Source organism: Podarcis erhardii (assembly GCF_964252035.2).
Source record: "Podarcis erhardii genome assembly, chromosome: 8".
Classification (NCBI taxonomy): Eukaryota; Metazoa; Chordata; class Lepidosauria; order Squamata; family Lacertidae; genus Podarcis; species Podarcis erhardii.
Window position 1 is genome coordinate 92,663,119 of NC_138499.1, and position 22,750 is coordinate 92,685,868.

The 22,750-nt window shown below is 41.5% G+C and overlaps 1 protein-coding gene across 2 annotated transcripts in view; it reads left to right on the plus strand.

Moving 5' to 3' along the window:
• ELF1 (E74 like ETS transcription factor 1) overlaps positions 1–22,750 on the plus strand; it is a 76,520-nt gene that overhangs the window by 3,060 nt on the left and 50,710 nt on the right. The window contains exon 1 of one of the 2 annotated variants that reach the window (XM_081872752.1): positions 6,788–6,944. The exons of the other annotated variant lie outside the window; for it this stretch is intronic. The gene's annotated coding sequence lies outside the window, so the exon portion shown is untranslated. Of the gene's footprint in view, positions 1–6,787; positions 6,945–22,750 lie in introns of those variants that run through there. 2 annotated transcript variants of the gene reach the window in all.

Sequence of the window (22,750 nt, forward strand, 5' to 3'; positions counted from 1 at the left end):
GATTTTCTGATTACATGAGTTTTAAAACCTTTATGGGCTGATATCTTGTCATACCCTAAGTATGCATGCCAACCAAATACATTGTCAAATCCCTCCAAATCTAGCACATCAACATTTTCTAGTTGAATCCATTCCTTAATCCAGCAGAAAGCTGCAGCTTCAAAGTATATCTTCAGGTCTGGCAAGGAAAATCCCCCTCTTTCTTTTGAGTCTGTTAATATTTTATATTTAATTCTGGGTTTTTTTCCCCTTGCCAGATAAATTTAGACAATGCTTTCTGCCATTCTTTAAAACATTTTACATTATCAATAATTGGGATAGCTTGGAATAAGAACAAAATCTTTGGCAATACATGCATCTTAACCACTGATATTTGGCCCATCATTGACAGTTTTAAATTTGACCATACCTCAAGATCTCTCTTAATTTCATTCCATAATTTTTCATAATTATCCTTATATAAATTCAAATTTTTCGCTGATAAATTCACACCCAAATATTTCACTTTTTTCACAAAGACAAGGCCAGTCTTTTCCGGAAGGACTTTTCTCTCCTCATTATCTAAGTTTTTCCCCAACACTTTGGTTTTGCTCTTATTTGCTCTTATTAAATCCTGCTGCTTGCCCGAACTCCTGAATCAGCTCCAGTGCTTTCACTGCACTGGAGTCTGGGTCTTGTAAAGTTAACACCAAATTGTCGACAAAGGCTTTTAACTTATATTGTTTGGATCCTACTGTTATACCTTTGACCTCTTCCTCCTTCAAAAAATTCCCAAAAATAAAAAGATCCTACTAAATGATCACAAGAAAAGAGGTTGAGAAGGCCATAAATCAGATGCAGCTTGGTAAAGCCCCAGGACCAGATGGTTTGTCTGCAAAATATTACAAGACTTTGAAAGATTGGCTTATTCAGCCGTTGGTTAAGGTGTGCAATAAAATATTAAGAGGGGACAAAGCACCTGAAACCTGGAAGGAAGCTTTTATAACTATGATACCAAAACCAGATCAAGATAGATCCAACGTAAATAATTACAGACCGCTCTCATTACTTAATGTGGATTACAAAAATTTTATTAACATTTTAACCAATAGGCTGAAGAAGATACTAACAGATTATATTCATAAGGACACATGAAAGATAATATTAGGAATATAATCGAAGTGCTAGAAAGGTTGGAAGCTAAAAAAAAATTGTAAAGCGATCTTAATGTTTATTGATGCTGAGAAGGCCTTTGTCAATGTTTCCTGGAATTTTATAAAAAAGAATTTAGAAAGTATGGAGGTTGGACAAGAATTCCTAAATGGTATTAATGTGATCTATTTTGAACAAAAAGCAAAAATTATAGTTAATAATGTGGTCTCAGAAGAAATTAGTATTGAAAAAGGAACCAGGCAAGGGCGCCCACTTTCCCCACTACTTTTTATTTCGGTTCTGGAGGTTTTGCTAAATATGTTAAGAAGGCCGTGCCTTGGTTTTTGAACTGTAACAGGAGTCGAATGGATTCCCAGAACGGATTAAATTCAAGAACCAAGGTACCGCTGTACTCTTAGTAGAGTTGGGGGGCAGTCCTATTGCAAGCTCCACTGGGGTAGGCAGCCTAGGATGCAGCAGATCTTCGCTCAGCTGGATTAAAGTCCTCAGCGCTGGCTCAGATGGGCTTAACTTGCTCATCCTTGCCCAGCTGGCTGAGATGAGCCTGATGTAGTCCCAAAAAGGGGTGTGTTTCCAGGGATGGGACTGGGGGAGGGGCGACTTAGGCACAGTCATGTGACACGGCAACGTGGTGCAAAATACTATTTGAAAGGCTTGTTTCCCCTCTGCCAGTCTTAGGTAGAGCAGCAGCAACAGCCCTACTGCTGAACAGAGTTAGCATCTGGTATAACTTGGATGTTGATGTTTGTTTCCAATAGAAACAGCCAATTGAAGGGGCAGTAAGGATGAAAAAGTTATGCACTTAGGTTGCATCTAATGTGCAGTTGGTATATCAAATAAATAAGGCTACCAGATGCTGAGACCATGTGCAGGAAGTGAAAATTTTATTGTAGCAGAGTACTTTGTTGCTGGCAGTGAACATGCAGTAGAAGCATAGATGCTTATAAAACTGCTTAATTCAATTTAAAGAACAATAGATCCCTTATTTTGCATTTGAAAATGGCCCCCAAGTTGAAGATTTTTGAAATTAACGAACTTGAGGTGTATGTCTGTTATAAGTCTTTGACAGCACCTGAATGCAACACATGCTTCTGTTGTGAGGATCAAATTCAATAAAAAGTTAGTTTGGATGTTCTTTTTACATTTTTTTTTAATAGTTAAGTTGAGAGAGAAAAATTTTGCTTTGCTAGAGATAGAGAGGTAAACTATTCAAAACTTGGAATTTTGAATTTTTAAAAACAATATTAGCAGATAAAATTATGACCTGTAATCAAAACTGTTTATGGAGAATGTTACATGAATATATATTAAATTTTAAAAAAGAAATTGTTGTATCCCCTTGAAGGATCAGTAAGTTACTGTGGCATGAGCTTTGATAGACAACTACATTAGTAGTGCCCTCAAAAAAAATCCTTAGATTATTAAAATACTGTCAATCAACATATGCTGGTTTGCACTCTCAAGGTTTAAGACCAGTTAACACATGGAGTTGGGTATAATATGTTGAGGCATGGGGCACTTGTTGTGTTCCTACACAACCTTGTCGATTCTCTGCTTTTCATTTCAAAAAAAATCTGTCAAGGCTTCGGTTACATTAATTGTCCCTAAGTCTGAAAGCTGCTTCAGACAACTTGAGCTCTGAACTTCACCCTGTCTCATCTCAGCGAGTGATCATGCTCTTCTGAAGTTTACTATACAGCGGAAAGGAGCAGCCAAGCATACTAGGACTCAATTTCTTGACTTTAGGAAAGCCGACTTTATAAAACTTAGGGAAGTGCTGGGTGAGATCCCATGGACAGTAATATTAAAAGGAAAGGGAGTTCATGATGGCTGGGAGTTTGTTAAGAGGGAGATAGTAAAAGCACAACTTCAGGCAATACCAATGAGACAGAAACATGGAAGGTGCCTAAAGAAGCCAGGGTGGCTATCTAAAGAACTTTTAACTGAGTTAAGATTAAAAAAGGATGTGTGCAAAAAAGAGGAATTCAAACAAATAGCCAGCACGTGTAGACACAAAGTCAGAAAAGCTAAAGCACAGAATGAACTCAGGCTTGCTAGAGAGGTTAAAAGCAACAAAAAAGGCTTTTATGGGTATGTTCGTAGCAAAAGGAAGAAGAAAGAAACAGTGGGGTCACTCAGAGGAGAAGATGGTGAAATGCAAACAGGGGACACAGAAAGGGCTGAACTCCTCAATGCCTTCTTTGCCTCAGTCTTCTCCGATAAAGAAAACAATGCCCGACCTGAAGAATTTGGAGCAAATGATTCAGCAGAGGAAACACAGCCCAGAATAACTAAGGAGATAGTACAAGAATACTTGGCTAGTTTAGATGTATTCAAGTCTCCAGGGCCAGATGAACTGCATCCAAGAGTATTAAAAGAACTGGCAGATGTGATCTCAGAACCACTGGCAGTCATCTTTGAGAATTCCTGGAGAACAGGCGAAGTCCCGGCAGACTGGAGGAGGGCAAATGTTGTCCCTATTTTCAAAAAGGGGAAAAGAGAGGACCCAAATAATTACCGCCCAGTCAGTCTGACATCAATACCAGGGAAGATTCTGGAGCAGATCATTAAGCAAACAGTCTGTGAGTACCTAGAAAGGAATGCTGTGATCACCAATAGTCAGCATGGATTTCTGAAAAATAAGTCATGTCAGACTAACCTGATCTCGTTTTTTGACAGCATTACAAGCCTGGTAGATGAAGGGAACGCAGTGGATGTAGCCTACCTTGATTTCAGCAAGGCATTTGACAAGGTGCCCCATGATATTCTTGTAAAGAAGCTAGTAAAATGTGGACTTGACTATGCTACCACTCAGTGGATTTGTAACTGGCTGACTGACCGAACCCAAAGGGTGCTCATCAATGGTTCCTCTTCATCCTGGAGAAGAGTGACCAGTGGGGTGCCACAGGGTTCTGTCTTGGGCCCGGTCTTATTCAACATCTTTATCAACGACTTGGATGACGGACTCAAGGGCATCCTGATCAAATTTGCAGATGACACCAAATTGGGAGGGGTGGCTAACACCCCAGAGGACAGGATCACACTTCAAAATGACCTGGACAGATTAGAGAACTGGGCCAAAACAAACAAGATGAATTTTAACAGGGAGAAATGTAAAGTATTGCACTTGGGCAAAAAAAATGAGAGGCACAAATACAAGATGGGTGACAGCTGGCTTGAGAGCAGTACATGTGAAAAGGATCTAGGAGTCTTGGTTGACCACAAACTTGACATGAGCCAACAGTGTGACGCGGCAGCTAAAAAAGCCAATGCAATTCTGGGCTGCATCAATAGGAGTATAGCATCTAGATCAAGGGAAGTAATAGTGCCACTGTATTCTGCTCTGGTCAGACCTCACCTGGAGTACTGTGTCCAGTTCTGGGCACCACAGTTCAAGAAGGACACTGACAAACTGGAACGTGTCCAGAGGAGGGCAACCAAAATGGTCAAAGGCCTGGAAACGATGCCTTATGAGGAACGGCTAAGGGAGCTGGGCATGTTTAGCCTGGAGAAGAGGAGGTTAAGGGGTGATATGATAGCCATGTTCAAATATATAAAAGGATGTCACATAGAGGAGGGAGAAAGGTTGTTTTCTGCTGCTCCAGAGAAGCGGACACGGAGCAATGGTTCCAAACTACAAGAAAGAAGGTTCCACCTAAACATTAGGAAGAACTTCCTGACAGTAAGAGCTGTTCGACAGTGGAATTTGCTGCCAAGGAGTGTGGTGGAGTCTCCTTCTTTGGAGGTCTTTAAGCAGAGGCTTGACAACCATATGTCAGGAGTGCTCTGATGGTGTTTCCTGCTTGGCAGGGGGTTGGACTCGATGGCCCTTGTGGTCTCTTCCAACTCTATGATTCTATTCTATGATTCTACTTAAAAAGTATGGAAAAGGTAACATCCCCAACATTTTTCTATTATTTTATTTTTTTAACAATTATAACTGGTACTGGATTTTTATCACGCTATATGCATTAATTAGCTCTCACCAATATGTACCTGAAACTCAGGATTACATTTTATATATCTGAAAGCTTATGCCATTATAAATGTATTCACCTTTAAGATGCCACAAGACTTGCTGCTGTATTTACCACATACTTATTTTTTGTTAGGTCATAATTCACTTTGTTGAACACAGGTTATTAATACTGGCAGTTGTTTCTGCTTCTGCTCTCCTTCTGTCCGCAGTCTGTAAAGTGAAGAAGCGCGGGGGGGGGGGCAAGGAAGAAAAGAAAGCAGCCCCTCTGACTTTGGGGAGGTGCTGCGTTGCTGTCTGCAATCTGCGGTGGGCTCCCTGATATGTGGTACCAGTTGGATTGCTATAGCATGTTATATGTGGGGCTGCCTCTAAAGATGGTTCAGAAACTTTAGCAGGTGCAAAATTTGGCAGCTAAGTTGCTCACCAGGGCAAGACGGTTTGAACAAATCCTGGCCCAACTGCACTGGCTACTAATAAGTTTCCGGGCCCAATTCAAAGTGCTGGTTTTGACCTACCAAGCCTTTAATGGCTCAGGAACGCAATACCTCAAGGACTGCCTCTCTCCATGTGAACCAACCCAGACCCTGAGATCATCTTCGGAAGCCCTTCTTTGGATGTCTCCTCCATGAGAGGTCTGGAGAGTGGCAACACGAAAACGGGCCTTCTCTGCAGTGGCTCCCCATCAGTGGAATGCTCTCCCCAGGGCAGTTCGCCTGGCGCCTTCATTATACATCTTAAGGTGCCAGGCAAAAGCTTTCCACTTTAACCAGGCCTTTGGCTAATTAACATCTTGTGACCTTTTACATGTCTTTGGGTGGGGGTTATGGGATTGTTCTTGTTTGTGTTATGTATTTTGTGTTTTTATTTTGGATTTTTATGCTGTGAACTGCCCAGAGATCTTTGAATGAAGGGGTTATACAAATTTAATAACAATACCAGCATCCATGGCGCATGTTCTGAACTCAGCTGTTCCTTGTTAGTGTCTTCTTCCTTTGCAACTTCTTGGCCAGTGCTAGGACTGTCCTTCCTGATTCCAGTTTCATTTTGCCCTGCCTTTACTGAATGGCTACACCTTGTAAGATTGGTCTTGCTGTATGTAATTGTTTTTCCAAGTTCCCTTTTTATGTTCTTATTTTTTGACTCAAACCAAAAAAGCTATGCTGAAGAGTTATCTTACATGGCAGAAGTATTGCAAACAACCCTGATGCCCCTGCTCCCCCAGTGCAAGGTTATGGAGTGTTCAGAATAATTACTACTCTGACAAAAACAATGGCTTCTGTTGCAATTTAATTGAAGTAAATTATATTCAAATTAAGTGGTTTTAACAATACTGCAAAGTTGTGTTTAGCTGATTTACAGTGTAAAGGGTTTGGTGATTGATCATTAACTGCTCTGAACAGTGAAATTCTTCCGTTCTTAGCAAACAGAGCGCAGGGAGAAATATCTGATAGGGCTGCATGAATTGCTGTGGCCTTTCCTTGTCCTCTTGTTGAGCGTGCCGTCTGTATGCTCCACTTTGCTTCTGCAATTGTTCGGCCTTTGCTCTCCAACTAGTTAAGGTGTGGCTGGCTGATTCAGGTTGTTCTCTCTTTCCCCTCTTACCTGAAGATTTGCATGTTTGACCTGGTGGAGTAATTGGGCCCACAGCAACCTGGGCGTGCCTCTCTGAGAAACATTTAGTTTCATGTATGACTCATAAGCTGAAGCACACACACCACTTCCCCAATCTACAGAAGCCATTTTAACTGCACAAAACTGCTGGATTACTTTTTACTGTCTAGCTTTTGGGACTCTGCAAACATCTTAGATCAAGGTAATTTTGACTGACTTAACTTGGTGAAGTGTCTGTAACTTAAATTTAATATTTCTGGTAGAGGATTAGGTGTACCTGCTGAGTTTTAAAAAGCAAACATGGCTGTGTGCTTTTGACTATGTTAATAATTGAAAGTCACACGCTTAATTTAATTAAAAATAGGGAACAGATAGTGTAATACTGACTGTTTTGTATTTTAATGTTTTGTTTGCCACAATATTAAAAAATGGGTTTGCAAGATTAAGGCTGGGAAAATGATCTGTTGTAGCACAATAAGTTTGATTGCAGGAAAAATGAAAATTACTTTAAGGGGGCCTGTCAGTTTTACTGGTTTACCTATATATAAAAGTGTTAATGGATTTAATGCTTTTGAAAAAGGAAACTAATATAATATAAACTGTTGAAATCCAGCACTGTGTGCTGCAGAAAAAATACATTTCAGGTGTAGCCTTTACCTTTAAGGTGGATTCTTATTTGTAAAATAGTTACATGTGTCTAAGCATGGTATAGGCAAGCCTGTGGCAATCCTCCAGACGACACATTAGTAAACTGAGCTGGGTTAAAGAGTTGAATTCTGATTGTTCACTTCCAAGAGACTGAACTGAGGAAGACTGAGCCAGTCTTCTGTTGTCTGTGATTTTAGCACTCAGCTTTCTGTTATGCTACCCAAAAAATGAAAAATAAGAGTTTGTAGTTGTTATAATCCTAAAGACTGTTGCTGGGAATTTCTGCCGTTCTATACTGCAAAACGTATATATTACATTTTATAGCAGAAGGGAGTTTGTGTTGTAACATAAAGGTCTCAGGTTAGGACCAAGGAGTGGAAAGGCTGTTTCTATGAGGGGAGGGGAATACGCTTGAGTTGTAAATTATTTGTCTATTGACTTCAGCATGCAAAGTTACTGTTTTCCACAACATGATTTTAGATGGGGGATTCTGCCTGTCTTGTTTAGGCATTAGTTGTCAGTTTTAGCTGAAGGCTTATCTGAGGAAGCTGTGTTTTATTTCCTGTAAAGTCTCCCTGTGTCTATGGAATACAATGGGGCTTTTTGCTGCAACCAACATTACCAAGATAGAAAGCTTGCATGTTGGCGGTGGGGGGGGGGGGGCTTGGTCAGATGCTGTTCAATTTCTGATACTGTTCCTTTGTTTCAGCCTCTCTATTAAGTTCTCCTGCAGTATCCCTGGTGTTTAATGCTTTCAAAGTAGTGGTGTTTCCTAGCATATAAGGAGCCTATGTTATCAGATATTTAAAAATAACTTTGAAATCCACATATATATCTGTGATCGAAAGAACTTGGTGATTGCTGTCTGTATTCAGTAATGTTTTAGGACAACTTTTTGTGAACCGCAGTCAACCTTTACCGGTGCCACAAAGCAAGCCTCTTCTGAATCTGAGGAGATGGGACAGGTTGGTGGTAGGGGCAGGAGGTGTATGCTGCCCAGAACAAACAACAGCAGCAGCAGCAGCCTTTAAACCATTCTCACGAGTTGGGCAGAAGCCCTTGGGTTGCTAGCCTCAGAAGGCCAAACTAGATATTTATTTATTCATTAAAGTTTATGTAGTGCTTGATTGTGTGTGTGTGTGTGGGGGGGGGTTAAAAAACACACGTTCAAAGCAGTTTACAAAAATAATAAAACAATCAGATTCTCAATAAAACCAGTTATTTTAAAAACATTTTTTAAAAATAAAATCAGTGATAAGCAAAAAACCAGATTAAAACACAGGCAAACGTTCTACATATCTAGATAGTCACGCTTAAACAAAACGTTTTTAGCAGGCACTAGAAAAAGTGCAGTGGATGTGCTGGCCTGATTTCAAAATGACCAAAATGATTCCAAAATGTGTGCTGTCACACTAAAATATAGATTTCTTTCAAATGTGTTCCAAGTATTATGTGCAGTGCTTTTTTCTGGGGGGGGGGGGACACAGGGATATGAATACTCCTAAACATTTTGGGAATCTTTGTACTTTTGTCCATTTACTGTATTATATTTTTCCTGATTTTCTTGAGTCAAAATGACAGTACCCCTAAAAAAAAGAAAAGAAAAAAAGCACTGATTATGTGGCATCTTTAACAGAGCTAGTTCCGCAGATCAAAGTGCTTGAGTGGCCCTATATGGGATAAGGCAATCTCACCGGTAAACTGTCACAGTTGTAAAGTTGTCACAGGCTTTCTATACCAACAGGAACAACTTGAACTTGGCCCAGTAGCAAATCAGGAAGCGCTGCAGTTGTCTGAGCAAAGCCATTCTACGCTGACAGGGTCTCATTCCTGTCAGCGATCATGCCACAGCATCCTGCACCATCTGCAGCTTTTGGATCAAGTGCAAGGGAAGCCCTACAAGCATTCCAATAATCCACCCTTGAAGTAACCAATGCATTAACTGCTGTGGTCAAGCTCTCCTGATTCAGGAACATCGTAGGTGTTGCTCCACTTGCATCTGTTAAAAGGTGTTTCTAGCCACTGAGCCTACCTGGACCTCCAGTGACAAAACTGGATTTGGAAGCAACCCCAGACTGTGAACTTTGCTCCTTCTTGGGGAGCGCAACGCCAAACAGAGCAGGGAGTTGACTAGTTTCTTGGACACGGGAACCAGTCTCACACACAGTGCCTCTACCTTGTCAGGATTCACGTTCAACTTCCTCCCCCTCATCCGTCTCACCAGATAGGACACAGAAGTTCTCACAGCTTGAGTGGTGGTCTAGTCTTTGGTTAGCCCACACCTCTGTTTCATTTCTTGGTTAAAAATTCCACCTGCCCCTTTTGGGGGCAGAATTATATGGGTACCTGCAATTTTTCCAAGGGGAAAGATCAACCTTGAAGGAGGAGGCAATTTTTAAGTGGAAGGTGTTGTGAGATCAGTCCCCTCCCCTATAGTTTTCCCAGCTTGATCTCCTCCATGACTGTTACGTAGTGTAGAAAAAGTACAGGAGATTCTCATCACATCGTATCTCGCTTAAGGGGCAGTGTAAAAAGTTAAAGGTGAATGTTCACTTTTTGTAATGATTATTAATGTCCTCATAGTTCCTAGTGGTCTCCTGACATATTCTGTCAAAACCAAGTCTGCCAGCTTCTTTTTAAAACATTGGTATTGAAATGACCATTATAAAATATTTTCTGCTTACAGTAGGAGCATTTCTTCATTACTGGGGTTTTTGGGGTTGTTGTTTTTTAAAGCAACCCTTCATTTACAAATTGTTGGACGTATTTAACAAAAAGTGGTGAATTGCAGTGCCAAGTTGCTTGTTCCATGTGTCACAGCAACCCAGGTGGCGGCTGCTGTTGGATATGAAGTCTCTACTAATTTGTCCTTTGTGTGAACAGTAAATGTGATATCTAGCCTATTGGAAAGAAAAGGAACAGAACAGAATAGAATGGCTGACCTAGCTGAACAGAACAGGACCCACATAGAAACATTTGGGATGTTTTGTGTTGTTGGTTCTGGAGTGTGTGTGTGTGTGTGTGTGTGCGCGCGCGCTGCATTTCACAAAAAGTGGTTTACATCAAAATATTAAAACTGGGAAAGAGGATGGGTGGATAGGGAAAGAGAGAAGTGCATCTCTTCATTAAGAGAGCAAAATTGTTGTTTGGCACCTACTCATGTTGTGTGTTCACTTGGAGTTTCTGGGACTCAAGCAAAGTTAAATAGCAACTACGGCAGTTCAAGTCAAGTTGTTTTATTATGGTCAATGACCAGTATTAGGATGAAATCACCAATTAAAAAATTTAAAATCTTAGAACAAACTAAAATAAATAAAATTACATATACATAAAAAAGCAGTTCCAGCTGGTCATTTATCCGTCAGAGGGAACCCTTCATGATCATTTGTCAATATACTACTCCGCAGAATTTGGCCACATTATATGTTACACCGGAATTATTATCCAGGAGCAGCAGAGTAGCTAAAAATGTGTTGGAATATATTTTTTGATGTTTACCACATCTGTTCTTATCTCTGTGGTTACAAAGTTTGCGGAGTTGCCAATTTCTTGTATTCTGCTGGCCTCTTCTGCTGTACTTTAACAGCTACTTGATCAAAAGACATGAGCTGATGCTTATATTTGCCTCTGCGTCTTGAAAAACCTCAGTTGTTGATTTTTGCAGATTACACAATAGTTGTATCCTGATTTTTATATCAAAATCTTTACATGTTTTTGGTTATCTGACCAATCTGTTCTTGCTCCTCAGTTTATGCTCCCCCCTCCATTAAAACTGGAAGGTAAAGGTAAAGGTAAAGGGAACCCTGACCATTAGGTCCAGTCGTGACCGACTCTGGGGTTGCGGTGCTCATCTCGCTTTATTGGCCGAGAGAGCTGGCATACAGCTTCCGGGTCACGTGGCCAGCATGACTAAGCTGCTTCTGACGAACCAGAGCAGCGCACGGAAACACTGTTTACCTTCCCGCCGGAGCGGTACCTGTTTATCTACTTGCACTTTGACGTGCTTTCAAACTGCTAGGTTGGCAGGAGCAGGGACCGAGCAACGGGAGCTCACCCTGTCACGGGGATTCGAACCGCCGACTTTCTGATCGGCAAGTCGTAGGCTCTGTGGTAAAACTGGAAGCTACTTGATGACAAAAATGACTAATGTAGTTGTTCCCTGGGCATCATATGCAGGATTTCATTCATATTGCAGGTTACAGTAGAATTCTGGCAACCTCTTAACCAGAGCAAAGGATGCTCATGAGAGAGGATTAGCAACACCTCCATTACTGTTGATTTTGCAAAGGGTCAGAGTACAAAGTATACTTGCTAAATTTAGAATATTGTGCTGCATACCCAGAGGGAAGGCATTATAACTTTCCTCAGATACAGCTCTCAAAGTGGAAATTAAGGTGAAGCAAGAACCCTCCTTTGTCCTGAAACTGACACCATGACGTAACTCTACCTTAAAAAAGGTAAAGGGACCCCTGACCATTAGGTCCAGTCGTGGCCGACTCTGGGGTTGCGGCGCTCATCTCGCTTTATTGGCCGAGGGAGCTGGCGTACAGCTTCCGGGTCATGTGGCCAGCATGACTAAGCCGCTTCTGGCGAACCAGAGCAGCGCATGAAAAGGCCGTTTACCTTCCCGCCGGAGCGGTACCTGTTTTTCTACTTGCACTTTGACATGCTTTCGAATGGTTTACAAAAACTGACACGCTCAAACCATAATCTGTTTTTAAATCATACATTTCAAAACAGGGCAGTGAATTACAGTCATACCTCGGGTTAAAGATGCTTCAGGTTGAGCATTTTCAGGTTGTGTCCCGCGGCGACCCGGAAGTAACGGAACAGGTTACGCCGCTCGTGCATGCGCAAGACACTCAGAATGACATCATGCGCAGATGTGGTGACCTGCGCAGATGCTGGTTGCGTTCTGCTCATGGTGCGAATGGGGCTCCAGAACGGATCCCGTTCGCATCCAGAGGTACCACTGTACTAAAATGAGCTAATGTGACTTTACTAAAAATGCAGCCACAAACCAACCACTGAAGCCAGCGGTAAAAGGATAGTAAAAAGAAGGCTCCCCACTTTCCATGGGGAGGGCAACCTAGTCTGGGAGCATTTGCAAACTTCCATTCAGAGTATTTGGAGTTGGTTTTCCCACCCCACAGCACAGTCTTCTTACCTGGATTAAGTTTCACCTTGTTTCCTCTCATCCACCCAAAAACTGCCTCAGGGCCTCCCTGAGGTTAGCAGATAGAAAAGAGAAGTAGAATTGGGTATCATACTGATGGCACTTCAACCCAAACCTCCAGGTGACTTCCCTCACCGTGATTTTACAGTGGGGGCACTGTTATGCAGTGGTTTTACAGTGATTTATACAGTGATTTTACAGTGGGGCACTGTTATACAGTGGTTTCGCTCCTTCCTCCTGGGCCGTGTTCAGAAAGTGGTGGTGGGGGATGAGTGTTCAGACCCCTGGGCTCTCACTTGTGGGGTGCCTCAGGGTTCCGTCCTCTCCCCCATGCTTTTTAACATCTATATGAAGCCGCTGGGAGAGATCATCAGGGGGTTTGGACTGGGTGTCCATCAATATGCAGATGATACCCAGCTCTACCTCTCTTTCAAATCAGAACCAGGGAAGGCGGTGAAGGTCCTATGTGAGTGCCTGGAGGCGGTTGGAGGATGGATGGCGGCTAATGGATTGAGGTTGAATCCTGACAAGACAGAAGTATTGTTTTTGGGGGACAGGGGGCGGGCTGGTGTGGAGGACTCCCTGGTCCTGAATAGGGTAACTGTGCCCCTGAAGGACCAGGTGCGCAGCCCTGGGAGTCATTTGGGACTCACAGCTGTCCATGGAGGCGCAGGTCAATTCTGTATCCAGGGCAGCTGTCTACCAACTCCACCTGGTACGCAGGCTGAGACCCTACCTGCCCGCGGACTGTCTCGCCAGAGTGGTGCATGCTCTAGTTATCTCCCGCTTGGACTACTGCAATGCGCTCTACGTGGGGCTACCTTTGAAGGTGGCTCGGAAACTACAACTAATCCAGAATGCGGCAGCTAGACTGGTGACTGGGGGCAGCCGCCGAGACCACATAACACCGGTCTTGAAAGACCTACATGGGCTCACAGTATGTTTCCGAGCACAATTCAAAGTGCTGGTGTTGACCTTTAAAGCCCTAAACGGCCTCGGCCCAGTATACCTGAAGGAGCGTCTCCACCCCCATCGTTCTGCCCGGATGCTGAGGTCCAGCGCCGAGGGCCTTCTGGCGGTTCCCTCATTGCGAGAAGCAAAGCTACAGGGAACCAGGCAGAGGGCCTTCTCGGTAGTGGCGCCTGCCCTGTGGAACGCCCTCCCATCAGATGTCAAAGCGATAAATAACTACCTGACATTCAGAAGACATCTTAAGGCAGCCCTGTTCAGGGAAGTTTTTAATCTGTGATATTTTAGTGTATTTTTGGTTTCTATGGAAGCCGCCCAGAGTGGCTGGGGAAACCCAGCCAGATGGGCGGGGTACAAATAATAAATTGTTGTTGTTGTTGTTGTTGTTGTTGTTGTTGTTGTTGTTGCCAGATGGGCGGGGTACAAATAATAAATTATTGTTGTTGTTGTTGTTGTTGTTGTTGTTGTTGTTGTTGTTGTTATTGTTATTTACAGACCTTAAAGGTACAGTGGTGCCTCGCAAGACGAAAAGAATCCGTTCCGCGACTCTCTTCGTCTAGCGGTTTTTTCGTCTTGCGAAGCAAGCCCATTGACGGCTTAGCGGATTAGCGCTATTAGCGGTTTAGCGGCTTTTAGCGGATAAGCGGCTTAGCAGCTTAGAAAAGGGGGGGGGGGAACCCGCAGGAACTCGCAAGACATTTTCGTCTTGCGAAGCAAGCCCATAGGAAATTTGTTTTGCGAAGCACCTCCAAAACGGAAAACCCTTTCGTCTCGCAGGTTTTTCGTCTTGCGAGGCATTCGTCTTGCGGGGCACCACTGTATACTGTATAGCACCCTGAAACTGCTCTCCTTTCATCACTTTCTCCAGGAAGGACCAGAGGAAGTAGATGTGATTTGCATCAGTAATACTTTATTCTGAAATAGTTCCACCTAATATAACTTGAGTGACAGAACATTAATAAATGCAAGATCATTGAAAGTGCAGTCTTGTAGGAGATATGTGTTGACTTTCTGATTGCACATGCAAAGACCTCATAGGGCACTTGTGAATCCACACACCCCCATCGCATTCTGCACTCTGTTGAGCATGATTTGTAGATCTGATTCTGAACCAACCTTTGTCTGCGCTCAGAATGGCTTCTGAACGTCTAACCAAGTCAGGAATTGTAGGGCATAGCAGCATTCACTTATTGTAGAAGTGAATACTCTGCATTTGTGTACTGCTTACTTGCTGAACCATATTAAATAGTTAACCTAGGCCAAGGGTCACCAACCCTTATGGTTGCGTTTGCATATTTACACAGACTTGGAGAAACTGTTGTGGACACTGCACACACGTGCTACAACTAAACGCACATGGCAACTATCGGCTACAGCCGGATGCTTCTTTCAAGCCTAATTTCAGAAGTGGGGAGGAGACCCAGTGGGCACCAGTAAGGGTGTATGTGGGGGCATCTATGCCCACAGGAACTATGTTGGCAACCCCAGACCTAGGCAATATTTTACTGGGTAATTGTTTTATGGATAGTTCTGCTAATAATATGCCAAGGATATTTTTATACACGAGGCTTAAAGCAATTTGCTTCAATAAGACTTTGGGAAAAGAAGTTTATTTGCAGTGCTTCTTTCTGATGTGTTAGCAGTGATTAGACCCACAGGGGTCTAATCAATGCAATTTAAGGCTGTGTAAAATTATTCCTAGTAAAGGGGGAAAGCATCTAAGCCTTAAAGTGTAACCACTGTTAAAAAAAAAGAAGGCTTTGTTAATTGGGTTCATTTTGTGCTGAAAGAAATAGTAGGAAGATCAAAGTAGTACAGTAGATGCAATGCAATGCAATGCAATCCATAAGATGTGGGCAAACAACTGGAAGAAACCAAATTTACGAGCAACAGAAAAATGGTCTTGAGGTGCTTGGCAGACTTTGATCATGATAAAAATGACTCGCTTGAAGATGATGATGATATAACCCCCTCAATCCGGTTGGGTTTCCCCAGCCACTCTGGGTGGCTCCCAACAGATTAAAAACTGAATAAAACATCACATATTAAAAACTTCGCTAAACAGGGTTGCCTTCAGATGTCAAGAGGCTCCCTGGGGAAATAGACTTGCCTCCCAATGGACAACTGGCAGACTTAGATGATACATCGGAAGAGACCCTGTAATGTACGAAGGAATATGGCAGTAAATATTTAATATTGGATAATTCTATTAGTCTCCATAAATTGTAACATCTTTTCAGATTCAAGTCTCAAACACATTCCCCACTCCCAAAAAGGATTGAGAAACTTTGGCCTTGTTCAACTGTCCAAGAATAAGCTTCAGTCAGCTTTGGTCTCATGTGCTTCCTCCTCCATCCCTGGCACAGTTGGAAGAAAGATTTGGGGAGTTTTCAATATTAGATTAGCCATAGCTTGTTGTGATGTTTGACCAACAGGGGTTTGTCTTAATGATAGTTTATTGAAATAAATCAATTTTAAAGCATATTTTACGAGTCTGGCTGACTGGCTTGTTTCAACAGACATAATTAATATTATCCACAGTTCAGGTTTTGGAGAACACACTTAACAATTGTTAAATGGAAGCAGAAGCTTCAGATCTCCTTGAGAGAGTTGGGAGGCAGAGAAACTTGCATGTGTTGGTTTTCATAGCATTAAACCATGGTTTGGCATTCTGTTTGGATGCAACCTTCCTCCAGCTATGGAATGTATACTCAGTTGTTACTTTAAGTGTCACTTATACTTCATTTCTCCCTTCCTCACCTACAAAGTCCTTTTTGTAATATTCCAGAATTTGAAACAGTCTGCAATCTGAATAATTTTAGGAAAGTTGCGTATATGCGTGTAAATTGTTTTTGTTTTTATAATTTTAGTTGTATATGGAAGTTTAGGTTACAAAATGTAGCAAGAAACTGGCGCATAAGGAGGAGCCCTTTATGGTGGGAATTTGAATTTTATTTCTAAATACAAATGGAGATGTGTATTCTTCAAATGATGCACGCTGTGTTGAGAAGTAAGATCCATCCGGCTTCTCAAGAGTTTCAGGTCCGTTATCAGCAGACACTCATTTCTTCCTCCACAATTTAAAGAAGTGGCTTTTAAAAGTTGGAGGCTCTGTGGCTGCCTGCTTGCTGTGAATTTGGTGTGTATTTGGACACAAGTATATATGGTTTCTTTCTTTCCCCCACCTCCTCTATTTCAGTTGCCACTGATTGGTTAGATCTGACACAGAGATCTGGGCTTCTTAGTTCCAAATGTTTGTGAAAATTCCTCTTTTAAATGATGCAATATTTTAATGCTTTAAACAATTACAGGGTTGATTTTTACCTAGGAAAAAGTAGTTGGAGTTACAATATCCATTGTATCTTAATTAAGTATTTTCCAAGCAAAATCTAAAATGGCCCAGTTAAAATTGCCAGGCTTGGTTGTAATCCCTCCCAGCTAACTCCCATAATTTTCCCATTCTGGTACTTCCTGTTTTGTGATGGTTCTTTGATGAAGAAAGTAAAAAAATTTGTATGACTTTTGTAGCAGAAAGGTGTATACTACAGTTGACAACAGATGTTTGTCAAATTCTGAAATGCTTGCATCATTCAATAGTTTTAATCATGCTGTGTTTCATAAAAATGCAGGATTAATTGCTTCCATACAGTTTTTGTGATGATGGACATGTGGCACATCATATTGTTGCATGCCACCCCAATCTCCAATTCCAGCGGTTCCAGGCCCTTACCCAGGGTTCATGTTTCCTTTTGGAATGAGGCACAGAGGAGATTGTGGTGTCTTTATGATATCTGATCTCTTTATGCATATATACAACCTCTGCCTGTGAGGGAGGGGTTCACAGCATCAACACCCAAAAAGGGCCTTGGATTCAAGAAGAAATCTAACATTGCTCTCCAAGGTTGTTCTGCCTCTCTCCAGCTTGCTGTTTTGCTTTGAATTCACCTCGCTGCCACTCAAAACCCAGGCTTTGTCCTTCTAACTCTCTGAGTTGAGGGAGGGTGCCTGCCGATTTGCTGTCTCCCACAGATTCCTGTCGCCTTTGTTCTCTTAATGGCCAGGTGATCACCTTAACACAGGAAGCTAACTTGGCTTCTGTGTCAACACTTGCTGGATTCAGGGATCCAGGGGTGAAGAGGATCTCACATACAGCCACTTCCTCCCCTGCAAACTCACAACAATACTGTATGTTTAGGTCACAATTGCTAGAAGCCTTGCTAGCCATTAGATCTTGTGAAGCTAGGGAACATAATTTCTTATTTCTTAAGATGGTGGTTTGTGATTTTTGGTAATATACATAATTTCAAAGAATGTCTGCCATCTTTCATCTCCCCCAGTTCTGTCTTTTCCTTGTGTGAGAATTGGCTCCCCTTGCCCCACAGTGTTTTGAATTTGTGTTTTTATAGCATGTTGCTTTGCAGATGTTAGCAGGTGTTTCTCTGAAAGGCATGACACTTGATGCTTTGTTTAGTATACTGTGGCATTAATGAACTCTCCTACTACAAGTGTGAAAGAAAGATGCAGCAGTGAAGGCAGGAAGCACTTGTCACTCATACTTCATAGCTACACGTCTGCTTCCTGTCAGTTAGACCACTAGAAGTGGAACAGATGAACCAAGATACTGCTCTTCTTTAATTCTTCTCATGAAGGTTATGATGTAACAGTCTAAAATGGAAAAAGTAACTGTATTCTTTTTTCAGGGAAGACTGGACTTAATGGAAATGGGAAAATTTCTGATCATTAGCAACAAATGGAGGAATAAGGCAGAGTAGATAATTAATTAATAGTTAAAGCTATTTTTGGTCATCTGCATACTATCCCTTGCTTTTTCCTGTAGGACTAATTGCAGTCGTTAACAGTTGTCAACAGGTTTACTATACCCATTTAGTCAATCACCCATCTCCTACTACCCTCCTGAGAAAAACCTCACCCAGTATATAGAAGGGTCTGGTGACTTCTGTTTCTGTGTATCTGAAGAAGTCTGCATGCACACAAAAGCTTATACCCAGAACAAACTTAGTTGGTCTCTAAGGTGCTACTGGACAGTTTTTTAAATTTTGTTTTATTTATTTTGACTGTGTCAGACCAACATGCCTACCTACCTGAATATTTAATCATTGTTAGGATTAGTCAGAAACAATCAATTTATTTGTATCAGAACATTGTAGAATTCCATGAAGTCTATCTTCCAATTGGGGTAACATGAAATTACACGATGGAGTAAATTGCATGCCTGTGACAAACTAGTATAAATGTGATTATCATTGATGTTATATAATGGATCACATCCATTAGGTTAAGTACAATTATTTTCATATTCGTCCGAAAGAATAAGAAAACTGGTTGCTTGTTGGCAGCCCATAAATTCTGTCCGCCACCAAAAGCAGTGGTGATGCCTTGCTCTTCCCCCAGCCTTGTCACCATGACGGCTCCTATCTGCTGGGGGCAAAACTAAAATCTTGCTTGCTGCAAACAGTCCAGTGAAGAAGGAGGGTCTGCTTACTTTGAAGTTTTTAAGGCTCTCACACATGACAATCCTTGACAAAGCAGGATATTTTTTCCCTTTCAACCAATTTCATTTGGTGAAAGAATGTGCAGGTTTTTGTGCTGGAAAGATTTCTTAATCAGGTAGAAGCTAGCCAGTTCTGAAATGCAGAGTTGCAATATTTTACTCACTTCCTATAGATAACTGCCTAATTGGAAAGCTCTTTGTAACTGCTTGCTAGTTAATGATTTTTTTTTAAAAAAAGAAAGTTTTAAATCTCAACTGTTTTGTGATGTATTATTTGTATAGTAATTGATACAATCTGCATTTGTAAGTAGCCTTTATGCTATTTCAAGGCTGGCTATCCAGACATGTGAATTTAAACTGTGAAACACAGTGCCTTGAGCAGGACAGAACCTTTGTTGCCGTTTACTACCCTTGTTGAAGCAGGTGTCTTAACTAAAGACATTGGGATAAGTCCTACAGGAAGCTTGATGTTTCAAAAGACCAATGCCCAGTTTTTCAGGACTGTCTAATCTCCTGTTTTGAGTTCATCTTGCTTTAGAACTCCTAATTTAGATGGTGGAATTCATTTTATTCCCATAGTAAGTTAGGGTATCACTAACTTTGTTGATCCAAGAGAATAAAGGAAATTTAAAGTGGTTATTTGCTTAGTGCCCAAACAAGAAGGTTACCTAAGAAAATCATGGCAGAATCCGTATACAGTCATACCTCAGTTCCCAAACGCCTTGGGAGTTGAATGTTCCGGCTCCCAAACAATCAAAAACGGGAAGTGAGTGTTCTGGTTTTCGAACTTTTTTTGGAAGCTGAACATCCGACGCGGCTTCTGCTATTGTTTCCGGCGTGCCTGCGCAATCGGGAACCAATCGGAAGCTGTGCCTTGGTTTCCAAACTTTTTGGAAGTCGAACAGACTTCTGGAATGGATTCCATTTGACTTCTGAGGTACGTCTGTATTATTGAGAGACAGGACTTTGTTCTGAGTAGGCACAGCCGGTCCATGCTGATCTCTAGCTTGCCATAGTTTATCTGTTCTGTTCCTTGTAAGGATTCTGTGGGGCTGCAAGGTACCCCAGAGGTGGGAAAGTGTTTCATTGTATTTTGTTTGCTTCTCATTTTTCATTCACTGCTTCTGCAATGCACCTGGATTAGGTGTATTTTCTTCACTTTCCTGCTTCTTTGCTGGAAACTAAACACAGCACTGAGGATGGGGCAGGGCTTTCCTCAGCAAGCGTTCCCTGGCAGATGCTGAAGTTCATGCTCAAACTAGCCCTTTGCCCACATTCCCAGCCTTGAATTGTGTTCCCAAAACATTTGTTCTATGATCACATGCTTGGCTTCATCGGCTTTTAGATCCTGTTGGTTTCAGCAGAGCTTAAAAACTCCCAGCACTACGACTACTGCTACTACTACAGACCCTCCAAGGGTCCCTATTTTCCAGGGACATCCCTGATTTGGAGAAACCTTCCTGGTTTCTGATTTGATCCCAGAATGTCCCACTCTTCCTTAGGATGTCCCTATTTTCATTGGAGAAATGTTGCAGGGTATGGAGTTATCTGACCCCCGACCCGTCTGAAGGCAATCCTGTATAGGAAATGTTTTTTTTAAATTTTTTTTTGTGTTTTATTATGTTTTGATATATGGAAGCTGCCTAGAATGCTGGGGCAACCCAATAGTATGTGTGGGGTATAAATAGTAAAATGATCCTTATGGAATGGGATGTCCCTATTTTCATTGGAGAAATGTTGGAGATTATGCTGCTGCTACTAGTTCCTTCCTTTCACCAGAATGTCCCAGCGCAGGTTGCAGCCAAATAAAATGCAGCACAGAAAACAGTTTAAAACAAATTGTAGTTTAAAAGAAATTGGGCTTGTTGCATTAGCAATTTTATAGAACTATTGTCCGCTTTTCATTTTCTCTTTAGGTTTTTGCTGTTTTTAACTTTGATTACTACAACTGTGTTGTCTCTATCCTACAGTTCCATAAAGAGCCCTGAAGCAAAGGATTTATGCTAGCGTAATATTTTGGATGTGCCTTTCTAAGAGCAGAGGAGGGATAGGGTTTGTTGATTCCATAGGGTTATGAGCATTTTGCACAGTAAAGGGTTTCTTAAAAGGAAGATGCCATTTCTGAAAGTACACCATGGGGCTGGTCTCCAAGACCAAAGTCACTGGTCTCCAGTGACTGACCTCTCCACTTGCATCTAGCTAGAAAGTCGTCTGTGTTTCTCTCCTGGGCAGGCTGTGTGGCGCTTTCTGTTTTCATCAGCTAAGCCTGCCTTTTCAGTTCAGTTTTTCTCAGCATTTGTAATTAGCATTTGAAAAACCTCTTAGCCCAGGACAAACCTGTCCAGTGGATAATGCATGTAAATGAAAAGGTGCTAACCTAATTCATACCTTACAGAGCATGTTTGTGCTTTTCTTCCTTTTGACAGGTGTAGTTAACAGTCAGTAGAAAGCGCATACAAGTTTCAAAGCTTTGTGCAAAATGTATACAGTGTTTCTTACGTGTTACCAGCAATTGTATTGGATAGAGTTGAGGGAAGAGCTGTGAGAAGTGGCAGAAAGAGAGGGCTCTAAAAATAGCAACAGTATAGGGAGTTTTCTCAGGGGAGCAATGGTTGAGGAATGGCAAGCAAGAAGAGGTGGAAGCGATGGGATGGAAAGAGAAATATCCGCGTTAAGGATACAGTGCTCATCCCTGAGAGCAAGAACTGGTCACTTGTGTCTTCCATTGCTTAGATTGTCGTATGCTTCAAATTTAACTTTGCAGTCAAGCGTGGATTGGGTTATGTGTCTTTTGCTTACTTTGAACAGCTACTTATTGCAGGAAACAAACAGAAAGCAAACAGAAACCTGACAGCAGGGAGCAATTATTAAAACTACTGCTTACAGTGTTTATATGAAAATGTGAACTATCAGTAGCATAAGTGAATGGGTGTATTTAAAATACTTCTTGCAATAATAGAAAAGCAAGTCAAGAACCTTTATAAAAGATAATTTCTGCCCTCCCCTTTGTATCTGCTTTCTATTATTATTATTCTATTATTCTATTATTCTATTATTATTATTTTTTGCTACCTGAAATACTTTAAAGTAATTATATATATATATGTTAAGATATATTAACATCTAGGAATATAACTGTGTTTATAAGTCTTATTTTAAAAGTATTTTATGGCATTTTGTACATAAAAGGGTCCTGTTGGTACTGAAAGGGGTTAAATATGAAACAACAGGTATAAGCAGATCTCAGTATGTGATATGTTTAGTTGTTTTGCAAAGGCTAAAAGTCCTGGCTCTCTGTAATCTGACACAACGATAGTGCAGGCACAGTCCTGAAGGAAGAGAGACAGCAATGTGTACAAACTGGAATTTCTGGTCTAGCTGAATCATACCAGCTGCCTGCCCTACTAGAGATGTGACTGTTCATGTTGGTCACATTTGACAGCAACTAGGAGGGAGGAAGACCATATTAATATATTAACATCTTCCAATAAGATAGATTTAAACTGTAAGAGGCTTGCAAATATATGTAATATATGCAGCCTTCAGGCACCTGTGGGCTCCAAATCTACAGTGGTACCTTGGTTCTCAAACTTAATCCATTCTGGAAGTCCGTTCCAAAACCAAAGTTTTGCAAAACCAAGGCGCGCTTTCCCATAGAAAGGAATGCAAAATGGTTTAATCCATTCCAGACTTTAAAAAATAA